The sequence below is a fragment of the Talpa occidentalis genome, unplaced genomic scaffold (genome assembly GCF_014898055.3).
Source record: "Talpa occidentalis isolate TD23 unplaced genomic scaffold, MPIMG_talOcc4v2.1 talOcc4.14, whole genome shotgun sequence".
Taxonomy (NCBI): Eukaryota; Metazoa; Chordata; class Mammalia; order Eulipotyphla; family Talpidae; genus Talpa; species Talpa occidentalis.
In genome coordinates, this window is record NW_023601433.1 from 82,980,982 (window position 1) to 83,007,479 (window position 26,498).

The window sequence follows — 26,498 nt, forward strand, 5'->3', positions numbered from 1 at the left end:
TCTATTTCTCTGGACACCAGGATGTTCCATGGGCTTCCTCCCAAATGCCATGCATCAATGTCTTCATTTCCAACCCACCCTACTTTACTTCTGCCCACATCCAGCCCCTCCAAACCTCCATCTGTCCCCGTGCACTCACAACCATGAAACTATAGAAGTGGCAGGGACTGTCCTTGAAGCCAAAGAGGTCTGTGTTTTATCCCACATCCATGACTTATTAGCTTGCACAAACATCATAGCCGTCCTGAGCCTCAGTTTCTCCATCTGTGACATGGGCTCAGCACTACCTACCCCAGAGGGAGACCGCACCTACAAAGGGATGTATGTCAAGTCCCCGGCATGTAAAACAGGCTCATTAAGTTCTTGCTGCCGGCTCTTGAAACATACCATTGTTTTCTGCGTTAGCAAGAGAAATCTATGTATGAACCAGCCCCCGGAGGGCAAGAGCTCCGATTGGAAGACTGAAAACAACCCTCCCTTCTTTCCTTGCCAGCCTCCCCACTTCACCCTCAAGGTTGGTATCCACCCAAGCCCAGCCTGAGACCATTCACTCAAGCACACCCAGGCCATTAGGGGCGGAGTCAATGTCCCAACCCAAGACTGTGGTATCAGACCCCCACCTGCCCACAGCGGCTTCCTGATGGATCCAGGACAAAAAGAGGGAGCTGCATATCGGCATTTGCACCCCCTGCCCCTGCAGAAGGATACACAAGGGGGGCTCACCTGGTTTACTGTCCCTGGCCATGTGAAGCAGGGGAATGTTTGCAAGACCCTGAACTCTGGAGGGTACATTATTTCCGACAGGTAAATAACAAAGGCAACTGTCACGTGACATATCCAGCACAGAGCCCCGTTTTCAGGTGGCACAGATGTGACCTGTAAGAGGGGGAGGCCAACCTCAGGGCCTGCCCAGGGCACTTGCATTCTAAGCCAGGGCTCAAGTTGACGACCATCCTCTGGACACTCTGTATGTAGGTCCATCACTTAGCCAGAAAAGCAGCCTCTCTATGTCCTAGTCAGCGGCACACCGCTCTCCACGTGCACAGGAGCTCGCAGCCACCAGAAATGTGTGTGCCTCCTTCGTGGCCGCTTCCCCCAGCTGGAGACAGTGCCCGGCACACGGGGGTGCTGAGTAGATACAGGAATGAATGGGCAAGTCAAACTTAGGCATCTGTAGTGTTAAGCTCATCGGCTGCTGGTAAGATAAATAGGAATGCCTGTGTGTGCAACTGCAAAATGGGCACTATCTAAAATAGACACACCCAGCAGATGAGCGGGTGTCAAAAAGTTGGGGTGTCTGTGCCCAGTGGGATAACGTTCAGCCATGAAGAAGGAAACCCTGCCCCTTGTGACAACACGGGTGGGCCTGGAGAGCATTATACCAAACGAAGTAAGTCAGAAGGAGAAAGACAAACCCCATAGAACCTCATTTACATGTAAAATTTTCCAAAGCCAAACTCACAGGAACAGAACTAGAGAGTGGAAGGGCAGTGGACCGTGATGGGACGGGGAGAGGCGGCGGTGCAAGGCCAAGCCTCCCAGGAGGGAGTGAATACATTCTGGGCTCCAGGACCCCTCGTGGGGACTACAGGGAACAAGCCTGTGTGCAAACTTGAAAGCTGCCCAGAGAGCAGACCTCCAAGTTATCACCCACCTCCTGCAAAAACGATCATTACACTCAAGCTTCACTAACGAGGACACGTTCTAAGAGTTGCCTTGTTAGGTGATACCATGATGCAAACGTGAACGTGTAATCACACTACATGGCATCCCCGAGACACACCCAGCCCACGGAGACCCCGAGTCCCTTATGCCAGGCCCTGGTCCCCCTGGACCCAACTGTGGCTCAGTGCCCGTATGTGAGGGGTGGAGAGGTTGGCCACACTGATGGTGGCAAACATTCCGCAACACACAGGCATGTCCATCATTACATTATCCACCTGAAACTTACATGTTCTAGGCCGGTGTCTCGAGAAAGCTGGAAAGGTCATGAATAAAATCGACGCACAGCACACCGATTGACCCATACACACAGAGAAGCAGGTGGAGACAGACAGACACAGAGACCCACAGACACACAGACATTTGTATGGACATGAGGCCGGAACCCAGTCAGAGACATGCAGAAAGGCGCGGCAGAAGCCAGAGGAAAATATCACCAGAGTGGCCCGCTGCCTTCCACACAGCCGTCCTGCACCCCCTTCACCCTTGCGCCTCACCCCTGCGCCATCCCCTCGCCTCCGCCCAGGCTCCTAAGCTCGGAAAGTTGGTCAGCGAGGGCGGTATGCTTGGCCAAGTCCCCTTCCGTGGTTTTCTTTTTCTGAGTGTGGTTTTGAAGCGACGTGGGGAGTAATGAGAGGAAGTAATTCTGCTCACTGTGGAACAAGCCGAGATCGCCGGGCGATGCATCTAACAGATGTGTGCGGGGAGAGGCCGTCTGTACCGGCTCTGCATCCCGGCTGCTCGCCCAAGATGTGGAATTCAAATCCACATTTTTATGTCGCTTAAGGAAAGGAGGCAGGAGAGCTGGACCCCAACCCAGGGGGGTAGGAAGCTGGGCAACCCCGAAGCACAGGGCAGCGTTGCCTGCCGCCTGGTCTCTCCCGAGAAGCACAGAAGGCGCCGATGGTGATTCCTCCAACTGCCATGATTCTCTTAGAACTGGCTTCTGGCTCTCCAGCCCCCAAAAGAACAGTGGACAACTCTGGACAGAGAAAAGCGCACTGTCTACAGTCATCCAGCGGAAATCGGGCTTCTGGCCACATGGCGCTTCTGAATGTGTTCAGACCACTCTCCCCTTTCTGGAAAACCCACCCAGGCCCCTTTAATGAGACAGTTCACCCCTACTGTCCCCTAACGTCCCTCCCCCAAGCATTCTCCCTGCTCTTATGTTTTAGGTCAAGGATGCTTTATCTTATCTCTCTGGTCTTTTAGCTCAGGCCTCACTTCTTCAGGCTTCTGCATGGGGCCAAGGTCATACCCTCTCTCCCTTGAAAAGCCAACAGCTTCCTCCGGTCCACAGGCATAAGCTTAACCAAAGCTCACAACTAGCTCCATGTGAGCTGAATCCAGCCGCCCAGACCTGTTTTATTTGGCTCACTGAGTGCTGGCTTAGATGATAAACTTGTTAATATTTGAGTCATTTGGCAACACTGAAAAATCAGAAGCTTTCAAATAGAAATTCCAGTTTTCAGCATTTCTTAAATACTTGAAAGTTATAGCAACGCTCAGTTCACATTCCTACAAGGTCATAACCAGCTAGGGCTCAGTGGTGGGTGGTCCCTTGAGGACTCTGCCTTTTGCCACAATCCCCACCATTCCCTATTGTCTCCTTACACTGTGTTTCATTGTGTCTCACTCTCTCATTAGGCTCTCACTGTTGTTTCACTGTGTAAAGGCATAGTAAAATACAACTTGTACCCATGTCTCTTTCAAAAGTAGAGAAACAAAAGATCATGGTGACGATGACAAAATGAAAATGCCTACTTGGGACAGTTTATGTTCATTATGTGAACTAATTCATTTAATCCTCACAACAGTTCACTAAGGGCTGGTAAGTAGGTGCTATTTTATTGTTGCTGTTGTTGTTCCCACTTTAAAGAATGGGAAACTAAGACACTGAGAATTTAAGGCAGACAAAGAAGAGCATGTTTTTCAGAGAACATAGCATATGTTCTTGTGGAAGTGAAAGCTATCCTACATCCATCTTCCAGGTCCCTGAAGTCGCTCTCCACCCACATCTCTGCCCTGGAGAGTGTTCTCTATGGCTCCATATGATTCAAGTTGGACTTGGCCAACAGGAGAACTGGGAGGAATATAAGCAGGAGTGAAGTACGGAAACTGGTCCCCAGCTCCCTCTCTGTGGGTTCCCTGAGTCTCTGCTGGTTGACTGCACCAGGGCTCCTCTATCTCCATAGAGTTATCCTCATCAATAACTTTTCCTTCAGCCTAACGGAGGTGAGAGTACCCACAAGCTCCCAGCCTCAGGGGACCACACCATTCCTCTTGTTTCCCTCCACCTTTAAGTTCCTCTACATCCTTCCCAGACATCTGTTCCCACATCAGTAAACTCCCATCCATGGCCTGATCTGGGGTTATCACCCGTTTCCTGCCGGGATCCTGTCTAATACATCTTTGATCAGCTTCATTCATTTGAACAATCTGGCCAGGGCCTCCCCGGTGGCACAGGCGGTTCAGCACCTCAGCCCTGTGAAGCTGTCCACTGCCTCTGCAGTGCAGGTTCAATTCTGGCTGGCCAGCGAGAATCCCACATGGTGCAGCAGATCTCCCCTGTCTCACCTGCTGCTCCCCTCAGCAGTGTATTTCGTCAGTCTGCCTGTTCTGCTCCCCACTCTGTCTCTGGTGAATCCTCTCACCCCTCCCCCAAACCTCTGGCCTGCACCCCAGATCTTGCATGCATAAATAAATAAAATAAATCTTTTTAAAAAAATTAAACACACCATCAAGCGGCGGATGAGATCATATTTGTGCAAGAGGCCCCCTGGACCAAAGATCCTTCCTCAGCCAGAAGGAGGAGCGAGACCCTGACTTCACTCAGCTCCAGCTCACGTTAACTGGGGGCCCCATTCAGGGCCAAGCCCTGAGCTGGGTCCTGGGGCTGCAGAGGGCATGAGGTACAGTCTGCTGAGCCTTCTGGGCCCATGTCCAGATGGCACCCACACACTTATCACCCAACTTTGAAATTTCAAAGCACTAGAGCATCACACAGACAGCGGTGTACTCCCCCAGCTCTGGCACGGGGTTAAGCAGGCACAGAGATGGGAATCCCGGGATACACAGGCAACAGGACGTTCCATCTGACTGATGGGCAGCCATGCTAGGGTCCAATGCCCATTCATCCACCCGCACAGGAACAGAAACCTCCTGAGGAGTGTTCACAACTATGCAGCCTGACACATAGCAGCTGCTCGATTAATATCCGTCAAATGAACGCATCCAATGATTTACTGAGAATGTTCTAGATAGACACTCTGCTAGGGACAGGACACAGACCCAGCTACCCAGGGGCTAGCAAACTGAAGAAGGGGTTTCAGGGAAGGAAATGGACGATTTCGACGCAGACTGATAAATGCTAAGATGTGGGAGGAGCCGCTGCAGTGCGTGTCTTGGTGAATGGAGGATGGTCCAGCAGAAAGTGACTTCTCAGCCGAGACCTGATGGGCAGAGCTAGCCAGGGATGAGGGACAGAAATGGACGCTCACAGCAATGGGAACAACACATGCAAAAGCTGGGGTGGGGTAGGCGAGCAGCTCTGACAGGATGAGGTGAACAGATAGTGCGTGGGTGTGGGTATGACAGAGAGGACATCATCAAGCCAGACATGGAAAACAGGTGACAGACAGATATAGGCGGGGGTGGGGGGGGGGAAAGCAGTAGAGGGAGACAGGAAGGAAAACTAGATGTGAATGAATGGAGAGAGAGACAGACAGACAGATAGGTAGACACATAATAGATATAGATGGGTGAGTGGGTGGGTGGGTGGGGGCTGGGGGGTGTGGATGGACCAATATTGACAATAAAAGTTCAATCACTATTAAATCTAGAGAAGTTATCCAGATCCCCAGGAAGTCTCTTATAAATAAAGCCACATCACCTTTGTGAATCACTACAATGTGACCGTCGCTGTGCTTTGAAGGTGTTTCATTTTCAGTCCTAAGATGAGGACCACTTTTATCCCTTTGTACACACGAGAAAGCGCTAAGGTGCTGAATGACTTCCCACGCAGGATTTATGGGACTCCGTCATGGACTCGGGTCACTAGACTGGAATCCAAGCCCAGGCTGGCAGGGGCAGCATCTGACCGCCCGAGAGGCAGGGAGAGAAAGGAACAGAGAAGCAGGAACTGGGGGGGGACAACAAGGTGTGTTTTATCTTCCTGCACATCTCCCGGACCCTCCAGTGCAAAGGGAAGCCTGGGATGGAACCAGCCTGAATCAGCACAGGTAATTAAGATGGAATGAAGGTGGGGGAGACAGAACAATGGGGTGCATTCTCCACCCCTTGGGGGCCTGAGGGTTGCCATGGAGATCAATCAAGAGGATGGGTCCAAAGATCAAAGGCCTCCCCATAATTTTCTCCTCCATTCCAGTTGAAGTATCAAGCGTTGGAGCTACTGAGACCGAGCGAACGCAGTACCCGTTAGAGGGGGTGCTTTTGTGGCTTCTGCTTCTGAACCTGGGACAAAAGATGCGGTCCCTGGGCTGAGAAGGTAGGGTTTGGGGAGGTGGGCGTAGGGCACTTTAATGATCTTTTTTATGACCTTTAATTTTCCTTACACTAAGCTTATTGTCAAAAACTCCAACAGTAGCTATCAAACAAATATGCATTAAAAGGAAAATTCCCTTTCTCCTCCTCAAATTCTGATCACTGACTCTAAGATGTGCGAGAAATTGAAAACCTCAGTTGCCCCTCAAAGGAGAACTGGGTGGCTGTGGACAAGAGGGGGGGTGAGTCTTCATGGTATGTCTTTTGTTGTTGATTTATTTAATTAGAAAATAAACTTTAAATAGGAATAATAAATAAAAGTGTAATATTCAAAAATTAAAATAACAGACACACAAAAGTAACCAACTATTTGGTGATGTCTCTGACAGCTACTTTCCTCTTTGTGCGTGGAAATACAGATCTGTGGTGTTTATAACCATTCTCACAATGAAATTATTGGAGGAAATAATGAAGACCCAAGTCATCCTTTTGAGAGGTGTTGTGCAATTCCTTGAGATCACGGTCTTCTTAATCTATTGCCACACATAAACTATTTAATATAGTATCTTTCCTTGAAAAGGGGGTTGAAATATTGCTGTTGTGATGTAATCTTCTACCATGTCATCCTAAGCTGAAAGGGAACAAGGGAGCTTCCTGGGGATTTCAGCAAAAAGTCAACTCAAAGCTTCACCATCTGGCCCACCGAGTCAGGAAGCCCTCTCGCATGGGGGTGCTGAAGCAAGAGCTCCTAGATGAGGCACCCTGAACCCAGATCCAGCGGGTTTACTATTGTGGGGTCACAGGCTAAGCCTCAGCGTCCTGCTCTCTGGAGAGGGCATCAGAGCCTCGACAGCACCTAGCCTGCTCCCTGGCAAAGAATACATAATGCCCGGAAATGATCGAGATGACGTCATCAACATTACCCATCCTATCATGATGTCCTCTAGGTGTCTATTCACTCAGCCCCATCTCCTGCAGCCTGCTCACGTATTTGGATTCCTCCCTGAGCAAAGAAGGCTCACAGCAAAGGGAAAACTTGAGCTGGCTTTGACCCCAGGGCCGCCAGGTTTTCACTTTCTGCCTCTGAGCTGGAGCTGGCCCACATCCATACAGGTCCTTCCCGTGGGGGGAAATATTCCTAGCATTCAAAGTCACAGTTGTAGCTCCAGAATACTCAGGCACCATATTTGCTTCCAGGGCTCTGGGAGATAGGCCAAAGGAGACATCTTAAGAGACACTTTAAGGCAGGGCCAGCAAGCCTTTCCACAAGTCACGTTACTCACAGCCACTTCTAAACCAGTGGATCTCCGTGGGAAACCCACGAGGGTCCAGGCTTCTCTTACATCATAACAGTAGCAATTGTGACAATAACATTAGCTACTGTTTTTTAAGGGTTTTCTATGTGCAAAGAAATTTCCATGCATCATCTTATTTTATCTTCACGATAGTGCCAAAATGGGAAACGTTGAGATGGACAGTACATAGATGAACCATTTGAGACTCAGAGAAGTCAAGGGTCTTGCCCATGGTCACACAGCCAGACTAGGATTCTTACTGAAATCTCAAGCTCTGCCATGCACAATTCAAAGTGCAAAGATTCTTCAAAGTTGGGGACACTCAGACTTCCCAGAGAGAGACCCCAGCCTGCAGATCCTTTCTCTATGACCCTGCAAAGGCCAGCACAAAGTGCATTTGCAGAGACAGTGGAAGACCAGAAAGCCAACAGAAAAAACTTAAGGGTCAACTCCCATCTGGGTTTGCATTGGGGCCACGCACACAGGCTCTAGAAGAGGGGGTGCAGAAACCTGAATCATTTAGCACACTGCCCCGGAGGACAATGATGACATTGTAGGCTGAAAGAGCTGAATCTGAGAACCCTGGGGACCTGGCCACATCTCTCTAATCGGATCTGAAAGCCACATTCCTTCAGTTCCCCCAGGTTGCTGCAAATTCCTCTGGCTTATTAAGCAGGTACGACCGGGCTTTTTGATATAAAAACAATAGGCTGTGTGCTAGGCTGGGCTGAGACCTAACAGAAAATAAAAAGTCAGCAGTACAAAGCCTATCACCTCGAACCCACATCTGGAAAACATTTTCTATTGATATAAAAATGGATGTGTGGATAACGCATAGGCGTGTGTATGAATCTGGTGTATTCATCACAAAAAACACAGTGAAAAAGGGCCATTCTTACCCCCGTGATGAGCTTTTGGATGACTCTGGGGTTGACTTAGCCCAACCAAGGCCAAATGCTGAGTGAGGGAATGCTCTCACACACACACAACCTCTTTTCCTTCCTCTAAAACCCAACTAGGCTAAATACTGACTAGTTTTCTCTAGTGTTACAGAACAGATGCATGCAAAAATAGAACACACTGCTGCCAGCAGCTTCTCATGGAAGCTCTTACTTGCCTGAAGCCCAGGTTTTCTGGAAAATTGCATTTTATAAGAGAACTGGTTGGGTGCATGGTTTCATTTGGACAGGAGTTAGCATGAGGTGAGAGAAAAGGGTTAGTGGGAGGAAAAGGTTGGGCTATGAAGTTGCAAATAAAATAAAATCATTTTTGTGAGTCTTTTGCTATAGGTAACACCTGTCTGGGATAAAGGACGATGGTAGTTAACTGAGGTTTCCAGGGTCTGCTCTCCCAGACCATCATTCTGTTCAAATAATATTATGTTCCATTTGTTGGACAGCTGGAGCTTCATCTGAAAAATGGTGATATGTCTGGAATGGTCTTAAAATACTAGTTGATGTTTGAGAAATTCAGTTAGGTGGATGTAAGGTGACCTTCAGAACTGCTTCGAGCACTGAAATTCAGTGGGGCTCCTTGGCATATGTAATTCTCCAGTAGTAGGCTCTAGGGTTGGAAGGAAGTTGGTTAATATGGCCAATCTGAAGATGCCTACAATTAGGAGGGCGATAGGGCAAGACCTTAAAGAGACATGAAGTCATTCTTCAGAATAATAAAACCAATGCACATTTGAGGCCATGTTAAGATCCCACACATGTCAAGATTTCTTGAACAAAGCAACTTCACAGTCACAAAGACGGGCATGGAGTTTTTTTAAGTCATGTGAGCAACTTAATTTGGTGTGTTCTAGGATGAAAAGCAACCAGGGGGCTGCTGATCTAGGGAAGATTGGTTATTGTATCTGTCAGGATGGGCCAGGTCATGCTGCTGTAACAAACAATCTGGCCCCCCAAAAAATCTGTGAATTAAATCAACAAAGTTTTATTTCTTGTTTTAGTTGTGTTTTCTTTTGGAATCAACTGGAACTTTGTTTATCAGCACCCACATTTAGAGACCCTGGCTGAACCAGGAAGTAAGAAATAAGAAGTTGCTGTCAAAAACAGTGCAGGTCACTCTAGCAAGGGGCAATAGAGAGTGTCATCACACATGCCAGCTCTTACAGTGTCCATGCCAAAGTGAACACACTGGGGAAGTGTTCAGAGACAGCCTCTCTGATTAGGTAACATCTGAGCAGAGACCATGAGAAAAGTTACATGGATATTCTGAGGAAACCGTGTTAGAAGGTAAGGGAAGGGCATGCATGTGGTTTCATGAAGAGAGGACTCTGGCATATTTGAGAGAAAGAAGGAAACAAGTGTGTCTGGAGCTGGTAGTCAAAGAAAAAGAAACCACGGAGCCAGGAGTCAGAGTTCCCAACACCTGTGGTTCACAGTAAGGATACCGGACTTTATGCAGAGCCTATTGGGAAGCAATTGAAAAGATGCGATTTCATTTATTTTTAAAGGGATTCTCTGGCCACTGCATTGGGGAAAAAAGACCAAAAAGGAGGAAAGAAGGAAGATCTTAGGGATCTGTGAAATACTGGCAGGATGTAGTAGTGGCAGAGATGGAGAGACACAATCAGATTCAAGATTTTCTTAAGAATTCAATGTAGATAGTGAGACCTAAAGAGGGCAGCTTCCCAGAGAAGCTCATGGAAATAATGGCAAGACATTCAGTAAGGTTTTGAACAATGCTTGGGGACCAGTGATCAGTTGTTGGCTAATAAAATCAATTGGTACATGTGTGTACCAATCTTTGCTTGGACATATGCTGTCTTCTCTCTTGGGTCAACATCTAAGAGTACAACGACTGGATCACAAGGTAGGTGGATGCTCAATGCTTTAAGAACCACTAGCCAGTTTTTCAAAGTGGTTGCCCCATTTTACATTCCCCCTATTAGCAAATGAGCACCCCAATTCCCCCACATCCTCACCAACTCTTGGTTTAGTTAAGTATATTTTATTCACTCAAATGTGAAGAGTTAAGATACAGCTGATGAAGGGGGGAGAGAGGTCCTAGAATCCTCACCCCAAGGGCCTAGTGACCAGGAGGGCTAAGGTATTATTGAATTTAGTGATACCTAACTTGTATTAGGCAACACTAGTTGCTATAACAAATAAGCCCCAAAAATATTTTAATACTTAATACAATGGAAGTTTATTTTTTATGCTCACACAAAGGTCCAGTGTGTGTATTCTTCCACAAGATGATTCAGAAATCCCAACAAGTTACATCCTGTGAGTCAACCAGCCCTCAGGTCCTTGGCTTCCTCTGCAGCCAATCAGTACACAGGGAGAGCATGAAGACGTCCACTGCTTTTTAAAGTCTCTGAACCTAGAATAATACACATTTGCCCACACCCTATGGATGGGAGCAGGTCACATGGCCTTACCTGGTTGCAGGGGTCAACCAGAAACCCTTGTCTCTGCCTTCACAACCCCCTCCAGTGGCATCTCTTCACTAAGAAAACAGTGAGAGGTCAAACTTGTATTAGGCCCCAGCCACCTCTACCATGCCAAACCTTATCTAACAGTTACAAGCACAGATGTTGACCCCAGCCCCAGAAGGGCAGAGGAACGGCCATTCCTCCTAACTTCCTGATCCCCCAGAAGCTGAGTTCACCCAGATTCAGCTAGATGCTGCAAATTGCTAGCATAACTTTCCCATTACTGCATCCTCAGTCTGCTGGCCACTTCCTGTTGCTCCCCCACCACTACCAAGACCACTCAGTTCTCCCAAACAACTTCAGGGGCATAACCACAACTATTTTACTACTCTTGACAGAACCAGCTCTCAGGGCCAAAACCTTGTGTTAGCACTTTCGCACACAGGGAAGTGGGTGGGTTTATGTCAAGTCCCTACAAGGCTGGGAATGAATTGGTGTTTTGGTGAGAGCACTGGGGATGGGGGGTCGGGGGGGGGATGGAGAATCATTCTAGAAGCAGGGATTTCCAGATCCCCTGAGTTTGTGAAGCTGACTAATAACAAAAGCCTGGCCCTGCATTCTCTGAGCACTCAACATAGAGCTCTGGGATCTTTCACAATAACACAACATCATTCAGCCAATTTCAAAGACCGGGCAAGGCGACAAACCCCCCAGCATGCTGACTTTTCCAAATGTCACTCGGCCATTAGCAGAACCAGGATCTGATCCAAAGTCACCTCCTGTCCCTCTAGGCAACTCTTTCTATAAGCAACTATGGGCATTTTCACAGCCTTCTCTGAGAACATCACCAAAACCTTTGTCAAATGCAATGACATAACAAGACCTCTGGGGAACAGTGTCCTGCTTCTATCCCTTTGCTCAATATTGACACCTGGAAGGCAGAGGACGAAATGGACAGTGGCCATGGCTCAAGTGGGTGACTTGGGTGTGACATAGATGGGGGTTAGGGAGGAACTGAAACTATCTTGGGGTAAAAGTGAAGGATTTCAGGGTATGGACAATTCTCTTCTGGATCCTGAAAGAGCCACTGGTACATTCTTGATGGCAGAGGTCAGGACACATGTGTCTCCTGCTGACCTGACACAATGTGTCCCCAGAGGAGGAACCTGAGAACAAGCCACCTGCATCTCACTGAACAATGATGCTGTCCTATATTTGTCTCTCTCTCTGAGATGTGTGATACACTCGGCAGAAACTCCAGGAGTCAAAGAAAAATACTCTGATGCCTCATTAGATTGTTCTCAAAGTCTCCGGTACCTCAGCAAGGACTGAACCCCAACATCTGTCTCCCCAAAACACAATGGTTCCTGATTTCTCTATGCACCATTCTTCAGCCTCCCAGATGCTTCTATCCTTTGCATTTCTGGAAGGCTGTTCCACATGTGCGCCACTTGGACTTAACAGGTATCAGGGAGAAACTGTCCGGTAGTTTAGGATTCACATCTCTGGGGTGTACTCCTCTCCACAATATGCCTCTCAAGTCCCAGCCGCTTCAGAAGCCCCAAATGCCAACCTCTACCTCCTATCCCAGAAAGACGGCCACTTTAGGCTCATGGTCTGTTCCCTGCACAGCATGAATTTACCCATATTTTTTAGAGAAAAAGCTGGAATAAATTTGAAGATCTCAACACACTTCCACTCTCCTGAGCATAATGGGCCCACAAATTCTGTGAAGGCATTTCCTAATTCTTATAAGCAGTTGTTCCTTGTGTGTTTCTCAAGCTCTTCTTTGTTTTGGGAGGGAAGGTTATTTTACAAATGACACTGGAACTGATTTGGGTTCCAACCCATCCATACACTGACGGGATTATGAGCCCAGACTCAGATCCAGGATGCCCAGATGTCAATCCCAGCTCTGACACCTTCTAGCTCTGTGTCTGAGGTTAACCAGTTAACCAGGCTGTGCCTCAGTTTCCCCCTCTATCAAATCAGAAGAAAAAATAGTACCTGTTACATAGAGTTGTGAAGGTAATAAATTTAAAGCACTTAGAACATCATCAAATATACGGTATTTACTTAAGTGTTTTTATTATTATTATTTATTAAAGGATGGGAAAACCAGGGCCCAACCTGACCCAACTTGCATGGCAAGTGGTAGAACCACAAACTCAGGTCTCCCAACATTCAGTGTAAGGCAGAGAGAAAAATATCACCATGGGGATAAAAACTGTAAGAATGTTAATTCCCTGCATCAATATTATTAATATAGCACAGTTAACCTCTTTGACGGCCTTTCTCTGAGAGTATGTGAAATCAGATAGCTACGTGTTGCCAGAGAGGAAATAAAGGAAAAGTCTAGACCATGGAAGTTGGGGCATTGGACAGACTCTGATTAGCCAGACTGTTCCTCTTTCTCCATGGCCTGCATGGCAAAAGAGCTCCTTTGCCCTGACTTCATAAAGTTGACACTTAAGCCTCAAGGTAGCCCTTGAGCACTGAGTAAAGGAAGGGTTCGGGGGAGTTGCCATTTCTTCCCAGCTTCCAAGTCACCGCCTCCCAAAGTGTGAGGAGGAAAGCCCTCCCCCAACTGCTGATGCCATTCCCCATCTGACTCCACGCCTCTGCCCACCAACAGGGAAACAGGACACCACCCAGCCAGAAGCTCAGAAGGTGCCAATACAATCTGGCACCACTCGCAGCGCGTTCCTTGGTCCTGGGAAAATGACGGAACTCTTCGGCACACTCATTTCCCTGCTGCCAGAACAGAGACAATAAAATCCACTTCCCAGAGAGCCAGGGGAATTAATTACTTAGCGTTTATTAAGTGCTTTGAAGATTAAATGTGTGAAGTGTTCTCTTTTTCCCTTATTTGCCCTCAGGTTTTCCTAAGCAGGACGAGAAGTCACTAAAAGCCAAGTGCACAGCTGGCATGGAAAGTCCAGGACATTTCCTAAGGCCCAAGGAGCATATTAACTCTTGCTTCAGTTTCAGTGCGGGCAGCTCTGGGGATGAAATGAGTTCACAGAAACTCTCACATAAAAGTCCTGACCAAATACCTCTCTCCACTGGCAGGTCAGAAACTTCCACAAAGCTGTTTCCTTATCTTCCCTTATCTGTCCAACAAATATTTATCGAGCACATTTTATATGCCAGGGATCCTTTGGGGCACTGGGAATACAGCAATAAACAGAACAGCAAGAATCCCTTCATTCTCAAATTGCAATTCCAACCAGAAGGTTGGAGGAGGGAGAGGTAGAGACACACAATCAACCTAACCAGCATGTAATATTCGTGAGATGGTGAATATGCTAAGGAGAACAATAAGTCAGCCCAGGGAGTAGAAACGTGACAGTGGTGGGGAGGAGTTGCCATATAGTGAAAGGCAAACCGAGAAGAGGACAGTGGAGTAAAAACTTGAAGAGAGGGAGAGAAACAGGAAGGGAGGGAGGGAAGGAGCCAGGGATAGAAGTAAGGGTAGAGTGTCCAGAGTGGAGAATGGGTCACAGAGGGCAGTGTGGCTGGAGTGGAGGAAACTAGAAGAGTATGGGGGAGATGAAGACTATTGGGTAATGAGGTAGGGATGGGCAAGTGGTGGCAGACTTGGTATGTCATTAATATTTTGGTTCTTTTCTGAGTATAGTATAAACATACTGGAGAGAGGTGGGTGGGTGGGTGAATGGGTGGGTGGGTGGATAGATGGATATGTGGGTGCATGGGTGGGTGGGTGGATGGCTTTGCCAGAGCAGTCAAGATTCTTGATTGCAAATAGTTTACCCTAATTGAGGCAGAAAAATGGAAATTTGTGACACTAGGTAACTTACAGAATCTACAAGAAATTGCTGAGCAGAAATGTTGCATGAACCCCCTTACACTGTTGTGCTGGGTGTCTTCTGTTTGGTCCTCCACATCCATTCTCCACCCTTCTTCCTCCTGCTCTGTGCGCGGGAGGCTGACCTGTACAGCCTAACTCAATATTTTCTCTTGCTCTGGCAGGAGATCAGAGAGAGGGAGGAAAGTGTTGACAAGTTATTTATCCTCGGGTACCCTCTCTGCCAGGTCACCGCAGGCCAACTCTGTCCTTCCACCCAAGGCCATGCTGCTGTCAGGAGACCTCTCCACACATTCTTTCTGGATTCTGAAAACTGCCCCATCCCTTCATCCCTTCAGAGCTAGAGCAGTGTACCCTGTCCTGGGGTACTGCACCATTCCTTTTGCTAAACACAACCCACACTTTCGTTAAAAGATACTTTGTGAACACCTGCAAATTTCCAGACTTGAAGATGGCATCTGTTTCTTGCTGTTTTCTGCTCTGTTGATTTATTCACCTTTGCCTAGTTCTTAGATCTGTGCCTGGTATGTTAGAGGAAGGATGGGTGGACAGACGGACAGACAGAGGGATTTAACAGAGAGAGTTCAGAATTCTTGGTTCCAACTCCAACTGATTCACCAAGTGAATCACTTACAGAATCTGCAAGGAGGATAGTGGGCAAGAAAAAATGGTGCCTAGGAGGCCAAAATCCCAAGCAACACTTCAGCACAGCAATGCCCAAGTTAGGGCACGCCAGCTCTCACCATCACCACACTTCCCACTGCCCCTGGGATAAATACTAAATAGTTTAAGTGTGTCCTGGGCAAGAACCTCGAGTTGGCCCAGCAATGAGGGCTGGACACACCCCAGCTTCTATGGGAAGGGGGAGAGTGAGAGGATCTGTACCCCTTAGCTTGTGTAGCGGAAGATAAGGATTGCCGCCCTCCTGTTTTGGAATTTCCCCTGAATATAAAGCATATTTATAAGTTAAGTCATAAAAAGCAATAAATATATATGATGTAGGGAAAAAATAACTAGTCCAAAATGCGGCCCACTAATAAGTGGTTTTGTGAACAAATAATAGGCTTTGAAGAAGAGGCAATAAGATTATAATACTGGTATCTTCCCTCAGCAGGTTTTCTTACTAGTGAATGAGAAAGAATAGACCTGAGAAATAGGCATTAGGGATTTTAATAAACCTGGTAAAGTGGAGTTTCCAAAAATGGACATTAATTAAACTACAGCCTGTGAAACTTTGAGAAAGGAAAGTGCTCCCTGATCGATAATGCAGGTTACAGCAGTTCAGTCCAACTGCTCATGGGGTCTCAGCATGCCCAACCTGAAAGGACATTCTAGAAAAATCCAGAGCTTCCCAACACCAGAGTCCTGTAGGATTGCAGAGTCCCATCCTCACTGAGGCTTATCCATCCCATTATATGCTAAACAGTTGACTTCAACAAATTAAACAGAATTTCTTGATTATAGGATTTCTCATAGCCTTTAATTCACAAATGATTTTGTCAATCTTCAGTGAAGGAATAGAAGATGGACTCTTGCCCCAATATATTAGCCCTACATCCTCCTGCCTTTCTTAATAATTTACCAGAATAGGCAATCCACAAGATCCTCTTTAGAAAACCCAATCCCAACTTGTGCAAAGGGGAAAACTGAGACCCAGGGAGGGAAGGTGAACCTGCATAAAGTCATACATGAAACAGAAAGGAGACCAGAACTTGGGGATCCCATTCCTATCCACCATGCTACATGGGAAGGAGGCCATTGCCACAAGGCCATGGAGCTCAAGTCCACTAGGTGAAAGGTAAAGAAGCCATCTTTTATTTTTCATTAAATGCTTTTGTGAGTTCCTGACAGTGTATTTAAAAAAAATATTTTGAAAGATAATGGAATTTGGAAAAGTTTCTAACCAATGCTTAAAATCCATTCTAGAAGGGAAAAAAGAAATGGTGTAGGCAAGTGGCTTTTGAGGTTACACAGCAATGGATTCCCCAGCTAAATAAAATGATTCGAGTTTTATGGAGGTTAGGGACCTCTGCACATTTACCCCTATGCCCTGCCCGCGAGCACCCCCTCCCCAGGCCACTGTCTTCACTCAGAGCTACAGTGTATCTTCCCTGAGTCACTGCCACTGACCCCAAGTCATCAACACCATCCCTGCCCAACAGGTGTGGCTAAAGTTCAAGCGTGCCATGTCACTTCACATTCCCTCTAAAGCACACGTCACCACATTCCTCACTGAAGAATATGCGCCTCATAGAGTTCAAGCCACATCCCCACCCCTTATCGTCTCCTACCTGACCCCAGACGGTCTCGTGTCTCCAAACCTCGTCCACAGTTGGGTCCCTCCACACCTTTGTGTTTGCTTTATGCTCTGCCTGGAATGGGGCTTCTGTCTTCACTGGAAGAACACCTCACCTTACAAACCCCATCTCAGAGGGTTTCTCCTCCTGTAAGTCTCCCCATGGTCAAGGGGTTGACCCATAATGCGGTCCATGTTACGATCATTCACTCATCAAAGACCAGCTGGGTGTTGGCCAGCGTGCCAGATGTTAGGGATACAGAGATGAAAACCAGGTCCCTAGCCTCACTGAATCTTAAATCTACTGAAAGGAAGTCAATCAAGAGGTAATCAATTAAAGAAGCTCTTTCAATCTTTGGGGGGAGGTCTCATCAGCCATGCAGTCTGTCTAAAGGCACAATGCAGAGGCCACCTCACCACTTCTCTGCCTCCAAGGAGGCACCTGAGGGAGCAGCAGGCTGGGCACCAGGAGTTGCTGAGTTGGGGGCTACACTCTGGGTCCGGCTTATGACAGCGCCTCGGGCAATGCTAGCTCCTCTGGGCCTGTCCCTCCCCCAGGGCAGAAAATATCAAGGTTAATAACGTGGCCGCTAAACCACGAACTGGGGTGGGGCCGGGCCAAAGATCATGATTATTAAGTTCTGCCTGATGTCGGATGAAAGGCAGCCTATAAAAGGGGCAGCGCTATGAGGGCGGAGGTGGGTCAGGCCCTTTAGCCAGTGGCTGGAGTAGGCCTGGGGAGCCCGTCACATGAAAGTGTCCCGCAGAGACAAGCTGTGATTAATCAGCACTGTCATTAGTCCACCCCTCTCTGCCGGCTGGGCCTTTACCAGGAGGCCTGCTCGTAAAAGCAGCCTCCACTGCACCCAGAGACAACGCCATGGTCGTAACTGAAAACGGCCCCGGCGCCAGCCCACTCCGATTCCACTGGGCCCGCAGGAGCGTGACCCATGCTGCCAAGCACACCCCACACACTGCTAAAGCATCAGCCCTGAAAGAGGAGGGCTACTGCCCCATTCTTGGCCTGTAGGTGGAGAAAGTGAGGCCCAGGGTGGCAGGGTGGTGGCCGGGATGTAACAAAGCCAGAATTCGCTCCCAGACCCTCCGCTGTCAGGGGTGGACTCTTCCACCACGCCCCACCCCTGTCCAGCCCTTTCTCCCAACCAGTGAACATTCTCAGCAGCTGAGGTCAAGAGAGAAAAGAACTCAGCTGGGGGGCCTCCCTGGTGGCGCAAGGGGGTAAGCACAGCACTATGAAGCTACCCGCAGCCACTGCAGCACGAGTTCGATCTTCGGCCAGGGAGCTACCCACATGGTGCAGCAGACCTCTCCTGACTCACCTGCTGCTCCCCTCAGCAGTGTATTTCAGTCAGTCTGCCTGTTCTGCTCCCCACTCTGTCTCTGGTGAATCATCTCACCCCCTGCACCTCTGGCCTGTACCCCTGTTCTTGTAAGCATAAATAAATCTTTAAAAAAAAAAAAAAAAAAAAAAGAACACAGCTCAGGAGTCTGGCCTCCGATGTATTTTCTGTCTTCCCTGTTTGCTCTCACTAATGAATTCACCTCCTTTGCTTTGCCAAGAGCATCTATTGGCCATGCAGACACTGCATGGCTTTCTCCAGTTCACCTGTCAGTAGGATTTTACCTCCTCTCAGAGAGGCAGCATCTTAGAGCGGGTGAGGATTGAACAGGAAGGTCTCTGAACAGATTCAGGAAATGTTGGGGATTTTCTTCCAGCTTCGAGTTTCCTCAACCACAAATTCATGCACTGCTTGAGGCTGCCAGACCTACTGGGAGCATGCTATGTGCTACCTGGGGTTTTATTTAAGACCTCCCACATCTTGAGGACTGTAACTCAGCTTCCCCATCTGTAGAGAAGGAACAGCTAAGATCCTTAAGATTAAAAGCATGAGAAAATGCCTTTTTCTCTTCTAATTATCCCTTTTTAATTGCATCAGCCAGAGGTTACTCAGCCAGGGTTTTAGCCATTCATTCAACAAATATTTTTTGGTCTCCTGCATTGTACTTGGTTCTGTTTTAGGCTCTGAAGATAAAGTCAAGAGTGAGACATTTGTGTATTTGTGCTGGAGAGTTCCTAGCTTCCTTCAGATCCTCCAAGAGTTCTGTGAACCAAAAAGTTAATATGTTACAAGGTGGAAAAAAAGTCCACATCTTGGCATACATTTTTAGAGTGGAGCTTTTTAGAGTGGAGTTATTTTTTGTTTTTATTTGCCCTAATCCAGCTAGGAGTTCCTGCGTGCTTACCAGGATGTCTAGACATAGCCACATAAATTCCTTCTGATCCGCCGCGTTATGGATCCCTGGGTCATCCTCCTCTGGCCTCCACTTCCTGATCTATAAAATGGGATTAATGATAACCCCCAAGGATAGCATCAGATTCATGAGCTGAAGCGACCAACGTGCTTTGAATTCCCTGAAAAAGGGTGAGGCCTGAGCTGTGGGGGCCGAGATGGAAACGCTGCCTAAGATAAGGCCCTCCGCCTCCCCCCCAGGACCCCTACCTGAAAGGACACTCTGGTCCCGTAGTGTGACACCTGAACAGGCATTGGAAAGGGACAAGGTCCCAGAATTAAGGACTGAAGCAGAGAGAGGGTGGTGCACATGCATTTACCTCCGGGTCACTGGCTCCAACGCAGCCTGGCAGATCTCAACTGAAAGTTACGGCCACCTGCTCCATGACCTTAATCCATTCTCTACCATGCACATGGCAATGGCAGCCCCAGCGGACAGGCTGCCACTGACCATGGCTGAAAATGGGTCACTCTCAAGAGCCCCAAAGCTTGGCCTGGGTGCTGGGCTGGGGGGGAAGGGGGAGAATAGGGAAGGGTCTGGAAACTTTCCATCTAAAATATTTGCTGGAAGAGTAATTAGGTGAAGGGTTTTTCACTAGGAATTTTTTCAGATTCTCTACCATCCTCAGCTCTGAAGCCCAGCAGATCACACCATCAACCGGAACTGGATATCATATAAGTGAGAGCAGTTGAAGGAGGCCAATGGTCAATTTCACCAGTAATAAAAGCTGTTGATTAAGAACCTACAGTGTGCCAACCAGGGATGTGCTCTCATTGCCTGTGCCATCTCATGCATCTCCTCTGTGCTTTGTAATCAGCCCAAATCCAGCCACTATGGACTCTTACCTTCAATTGACAGATGAGGAAACTGAGGCTCTGAGAGGCATAGAAATGGCCTAAAGTCACACAGCAGTAAGTAATGAGGCATGATTTGAACTCAGAATTTATTAGTGCAGACACCTCTTCAGAGGGGATGATGAGAATGTTCCAGAGATAATGGTGGTAATGACCACGTGACAACATGCAAGCACTTATGCCACTGAAGTGTGCCCCTCAAAATTATTAAAGTGGTAAATTTTGTTATGTATATTTTACCAGACAGAGTTGATTATTTGAAAAACATCATTTTCAATGGGAAAAAAAAAATGTGTGAAGCATGCACTCCCTTGAGACCCAGTGCACCCACTTTTAGATGCAATCATGAAGGAGAGGGAACAGCAGAACCATGTATAGGGGAAGAGTTAAGTGAGGTGTTTTCATCCAGTGGAACAATACGCAGCAGAGAAAATGAGATAGTCTATAGTCCTAATACAGGAAGGTCTTCTGGGAACATTGTTAAGAGGAAAAAAATGGTTGCAGGCTTATACAGACAGTAAGAATCCATTTACATAAACACACTAACACACACACCAAAAAGTACCACTTGTGCTCTCTATCTGTGTAGTCAGTTCTGCTTGTTTGGAAAACACAGATTTGTTCCAACATGATTAATATATTTAGGAACATCTGAGCATAACCAAATTTTGTGTTTGCTTGTGCATGATTTCATTCACCAGAAACACCCGGTCAATGCAGAAAATTGCACCCAGCTGAACTGACCACACAGGAACACATGGAACAAACACCCCTAAAACGTGTAACAGCTGCCCAGAGTGTGCATTGAGTGTTACACCAAGCCCACCTGGTGTTGCGACCGCCTCTTTCCAGCTCTTTACAACAAAGCACAACCTACAGTCCTTCTGATGCTGCTGCCCCAGGGGGAGTTCAGGGCTTCGCAGAAGGAAAGTGCCAATTTTATTAAGGCATTTATAAATTTCATAACCCAGTCATGTGTAAAATTGTGCTATCATTTTTTTTATTAGGTTCCCATTTTTTTCTTGTGTCACAGACACAGTTTCTGCATTTGCCCCTTAGCCCTATTTTTCTCACAAGCCCTGTCTTTACTGCATGGCTTTGCATACAGAGGTGATTTTAGGAATCCACACATTGTGTTATAAGAGAAGTGACCATACACAGAGTATTTCTAAAGATACATATATGTGCGCGCACACACACATGCATGGATACACAAATTCAAAGCTGATGAACCGATAGCAGTTCATTTATCATCAGATTTGGGGGGAGGGGTTAGAGGTGGTGGCTGATGGGACTTCAGTCTTATCTGTCTAGGTTTGATTTTTTACAAGAAGTGTTACTCGTTTGATTAATAATTGTGGAACTAAATGTTAATGAAATTCATTTAAATTTGTTAATTAAATATTTAAATGCAATACCCATGTTCACAGCAACACTGTTCATAATAGCCAACAGGTAAAAGCCACCCCCATATTTGCTGATGGATTAATGTGCAAACAAAATCCAAATTGCCAAATGTGGTGTCCCTGCCAGGGAATACTATTCAGCTTTGATAAAGGAAGAAATTGTATCACGTGCTACAACCTGGATGAGCCCCTGTGAAAAAATCCAGTGGAGAAAAGGCGAAGGCAGTGTGATTCCACTTATTGAGGAAACTGGCACAGTGAGATCCAGAGACAGCAGGTGGAATGGTGTGGCAGAGACTGGGGGAGGGAGCAGTGGGGAGTTACTCTGGCTTAATGCAGACAGAGCTTCGGGCTTCCTAGGTGAAAAGTTTTAGAGATATATTATATAGCATGGTAAAAATACCGAAAGCTGCCAAAGTGTACATTTATGTTACATGTTTTATTACCATTACTTTTTTTTTTTTTAAGAAAAGATCCACAGTAACAAACCAATGTAGCAGGTGACAAGTGACATTGATAAAGCAACAACCACGGGTTCCCAAAGATGCCGACAGGCCCATTTCCTGCAGAACAAGACCTGGCCCCCATCCTGTAAGTGGATGTCACAGAAGCTGGTTAACTCCAGCTGACTCTGGTAAGGCCGGTTGGTTGGCTGATTGATTGGGAGAGGCCGGGTACCCAGCCCAGAGGCCTAATATGAGCCCGAGTCAGGAGGGCACCATAAATAACATGTTAACGACATGTCTCTCCGCTGGGCCAGGCATCCAGCAAAGCCTGAACTGCTTTGAGCCTCCCGTTCACTGCGAAACCAGATCCTGCCCCATCTCTACAAGAAGGTGCCCTGAAAATCTCCGATCTGGCACACAGCAGAGAAGCAGCATTGGCCCAAGGCTGCGCATTCACCAGGGGCTCCAGACCCCTTCCCATTTGCTTCTCACAGATGCTGGCCCTGCCAGCTGCTCCTGGAGAGAGGCAGGGGTAAAATAGCAGGCCTGCGTGCGTGCCACATAGTGGGAGGACAAGTTGGCAGGCCGGGGTGGGAAGCCTGTGGAACACCTGCTTCTGGGGTGTGTGGGGCCCCCGCTTTCCTGGGACCCAAAGTGATCCTGAGACGTGCCCTGGGCCCCTGCCACAACTTTCTGCAGCAATCAGAGTCACGGCCGGCCACATCTGCCACTCTGGTAAGCCGGAGGGTTGGGGCGGCACCTGCACTTCCAGCTTCACTGAGCTGCCCGGACAGGAGAGGCAGCTGGGGCAGCTTCCCGGGCCTGGCAGGGGCCAAACAGCACCATCTCCTAACCCAAGAACGCCCTTCCCCCATCCCCTCCCACTTCCTCCCCTCCGACTCTCAGGCAACTTCCAAGATTCAGCTGGCATCCCTCCAATCCTATGCCCCTTCCCCACACACTTCCTGGCAGAGACAAGGCTCACGAAAGCTAAACAAGCCATGTGCAGTCACGCGGCTGGGGGTCAAGGTGGGGGTCAAGAGGATCTTAAAGTTGGAAGATCTTCAAGGGACCGAGGAGAGTCTTCGTTGCCTGTGCTGTCTACCCCTTCCTGAGAACCTGCTGTAAAGACGATCTCCTTAAATGTACGCACTCAAACACACATACAAATTTCTCAGGGGCTGACCTCACCGGCAGACCCAGCAATTCCACTCCGAGCAACAAGCCCAAGAGAAAGGGAAGCAGATGGCTTCCCAAAGCCAGTGCGGGAAGGTCCTGGCTGCGGTTACTCATAACAGCCAAGCGTGGAAACAGCCTGAATGTCCCTCAACAGATGACCGACTGGACAAACCAGTGGGGTCTATCCCTACAATGCAACAGTCTCCAGAAATAAAGTTCTGATGTGCGCGATATATGGAGCATGAAAACAGGATGCCACGTGAAAGGGGGCAGCCACGCAAGGGCGCACAGAGTGGGATTCTATTTATATGAAATGCCCAGGACAGGTCGGTCTGTAGAGATAGGCAGCAGGTTCATGGCTGCCCCGGGCTGGGAGGCGGGGAGTCTGGGGCGCGACAGCTTCACGGAGACTCCTTTGTGGGTGAGGAAATGTTCTGGAACTTGATAGTGATGGTTGCAACAACATTGTGGATATGCTAAGACGGTCAATTTCATGTTAAGTAAATCTTATCTCAATCTATTTTTTTAATTCCAGAGACTTCAAGTTTATCCCTTGACCCCCATAGGAAGAACTCAGAGTAAGGGCAGAGTTGGGGGAAGTCAGACCCAGCGAGGACACGGAAGTTGCATCTGCCCATAGATCTGGCGCTAACGCCGGCAAGTAACTCCGACTCCCCATCCAGTGCTCCTTTTACCTTGTTTCTCGGACCTCGCCCTGCTCCCAGCTGTGCCCTGAACCCACACACTCTCTCCCTGAGCCTCAGTTTCTCTGCATGTAGAACTGGAGACTTGGGCCAGACACTCTCCAATTTCTGCTGTCCACTGGGTGACCATCCATCTTCATTCTAAGAGTCGTTATTTAAACATGCACTAAAAAAATAAAGAAGCGTGCAGATGTGTTTTTGTCTTAAACTTTTTCATTCATGCCTGTTTTCCTATAAAAAAAAATTCTTGCGCTGGCTGCACATCAGCCAGAGGACTAGAACTTGTCTGTCCCCTTTATTGGAAAGGGAACCCATGTGTGCTAACCTTAAAATAGATGTTTATTTTTTTCAAGTGAGTCAGTTTAGAGGAAAATATTAAGCGAATAATCCTACAGGTGGTGTAATCATGGAAAAAGGGGGCTAAGAAAGAACGTGACTAACTGGAGTTCAAGACATGCTCGCGAGCAGCTGTGACATTCTCCGACCCCATGACAAGCGCGGCTTCCCTGCTCCCGGCGCGGCTATTTAGGGTTCCAGCCTAAAGACACCAGGCGGGATTGGCAGTGGGACAGGTGGGGGCTTGAGAGGGCCTCTCCCTGGCAAACACTCCACGCTCCCCATGAGGCGGGATCAGCGGCCTGGGGTCCATGGCTGCCCTGCCCAGCGCCCCCCACCTCTCCCCCTGCCCGGGCTTGCTGCCCCGCTGGAGGCAGCTTTAGGAAAGGGCGTAGGTGCATCCTCTCGGGGGGAAGTGTCCACGCTTCACCCATGCCCAAAAAAGTCTTTCATCGAAGCCCTACCTCTCCGAGGGTGGAATTTGAGGCCGCGTGACAGGTGGCAGGGAGACATGTTTCAGCGGTGGGGGGACTTGCCAACATCTTCCAAGCACACCCCCAGGCAGCTGCGGCTTGTCCTACATTTGGACAAACACGTGGTTCTTTTCCTGGGCAAATTCAACCCGGGGTGGGCCAGCTCAGCTCCGGCTCCTCCCACAGTTACCTTATCACCGCCCCCCCCAATCCCACCACATCCCCTGATATTTCAGGGGTTCACCAGAGCTGCAAAGCACAGTATTTGGAGCCAGGGGCCTGAGTCTGCTTTGGGCTCTCTTCCTTACTAGCGGGGGGATGGGGGGGTGCCCCCAGTCTTCTGCAGCCTGGGGTACCTCACCTCTACTATGGGATAAATGGTAGGGTTATGGATGGGGTGGTCTTGAGGGGAGCCCATTGTGGGTGGCACCCAGGGGGTGCTTAAGCAAATCACCATTACCTTAAGGAAAATGTTAGTTCCCTTTCAGATGCAGCCCATCGACCTGTAACTTGGGAACTAAAACTGACATGGCCCGATCAAGTGGAGTGAGAGTGTGTGTGTGCATGTGTGTGTTGGGGGTGTGTATTGGGGGGAGGGGGCGGGGGTATAGCCCTGAGAGACAGGAAAATGGATGGATTAGGAAAGAGAAGAAGAAAACATCTCTCCAAAGACTTTGTTGGGTTTGGGGTTATTAAAGCAGGCAACGCTATGGCTTACTCCAAAAATTTAATTTAAGAAACTACATTAAATTATATTAAAAACTATCATGTGGGAGACTATCCTGATGCCCAGGCCGCTTCTCCCCCAGGCATCCCCACCCCCAAGCCCAGCCCCAAACAAGAACATGTCTTTGTACCTCCAAGAGCCCAAGTGGAAAGCAAAGAGGGCGACTTTCAAACAGGCTGTTAGACCTCGCCCAGCAACCGGGCTCCCCAGCGCTCATTACGTTAATCCAGTGGGTTTGTCTTTTCTTTTCTTGCCCGATTTCCTCCTTCGGAATCAGCGGGGACCCCCTGGGAGAAGCACGCATGGTAAGCCGCCAGGCAGGCCTCCTCTTCAGCTGACAAAATGCATTAACGCCACAGATGAGGGAACTGATCCCCCCACGCCCCACGCAACAGGAGTAATAAAAAACCTATTTTGTTTTCAGCTGACCACACAGTGCATGTGCCAGGGTAAATAGATCGGCTTTCTGCGGCTTCACCCCCTCTCCTGCTCCGCTCTCCCCACCCCCCCTGCCATGTTTGGGAGTTTTGATATGTCATAACATTGTGTCTGTTTATCTGAAATATTTCCACTCAAAACGCTTGTTTCTTCAATCCCACTGACATGTTGATACAGCTCCTGACAGCTGAGGGACTCCGATTGAAATAAAATGTAAAGTAAACACATTTGCATACCGTCTCTACACAGCCGGGCTCCAAGGAAGCCAGGAAACAAGGAGATTGAAATCAGAATTTCTTATCTGCCATCACCCCACCTTCGGGGTCCCTCCTGTCCCCTTTTCCAGCTCCCTGCTTCTGGAAAGCCTCAGAATTAAAGGATCGCCCACCGTTGGGGTGGGGGAACCTTCCTTTATCATTTTTGCCTCATCCTCTCCCGTCCTGGGCTGGAACATTGGAAGATCAGAGTCATTTTCTTGGAACATTTCTTCCCCGATGTATTTTCTTTTTGAGACCTGAGAGCTTCAGCGAGAGTGAGTGGGGAGCATGAGCTGGTATGCTTAGGGGGGAACCTGTCCCTGTTTTGAGACTCT

The 26,498-nt window shown here is 48.2% G+C and overlaps 1 long non-coding RNA gene across 3 annotated transcripts in view; it reads right to left on the minus strand.

Annotated features, from left to right (window-relative positions):
- The window catches only part of LOC119244949 (uncharacterized), a 128,161-nt gene that overhangs the window by 80,569 nt on the left and 21,094 nt on the right, over positions 1-26,498 (minus strand). For 2 of the 3 annotated variants that reach the window (XR_005125164.2, XR_005125163.2), the window contains exon 1: positions 5,615-5,958. The exons of the other annotated variant lie outside the window; for it this stretch is intronic. This is a non-coding gene — a long non-coding RNA (uncharacterized LOC119244949). Of the gene's footprint in view, positions 1-5,614; positions 5,959-26,498 lie in introns of those variants that run through there. 3 annotated transcript variants of the gene reach the window in all.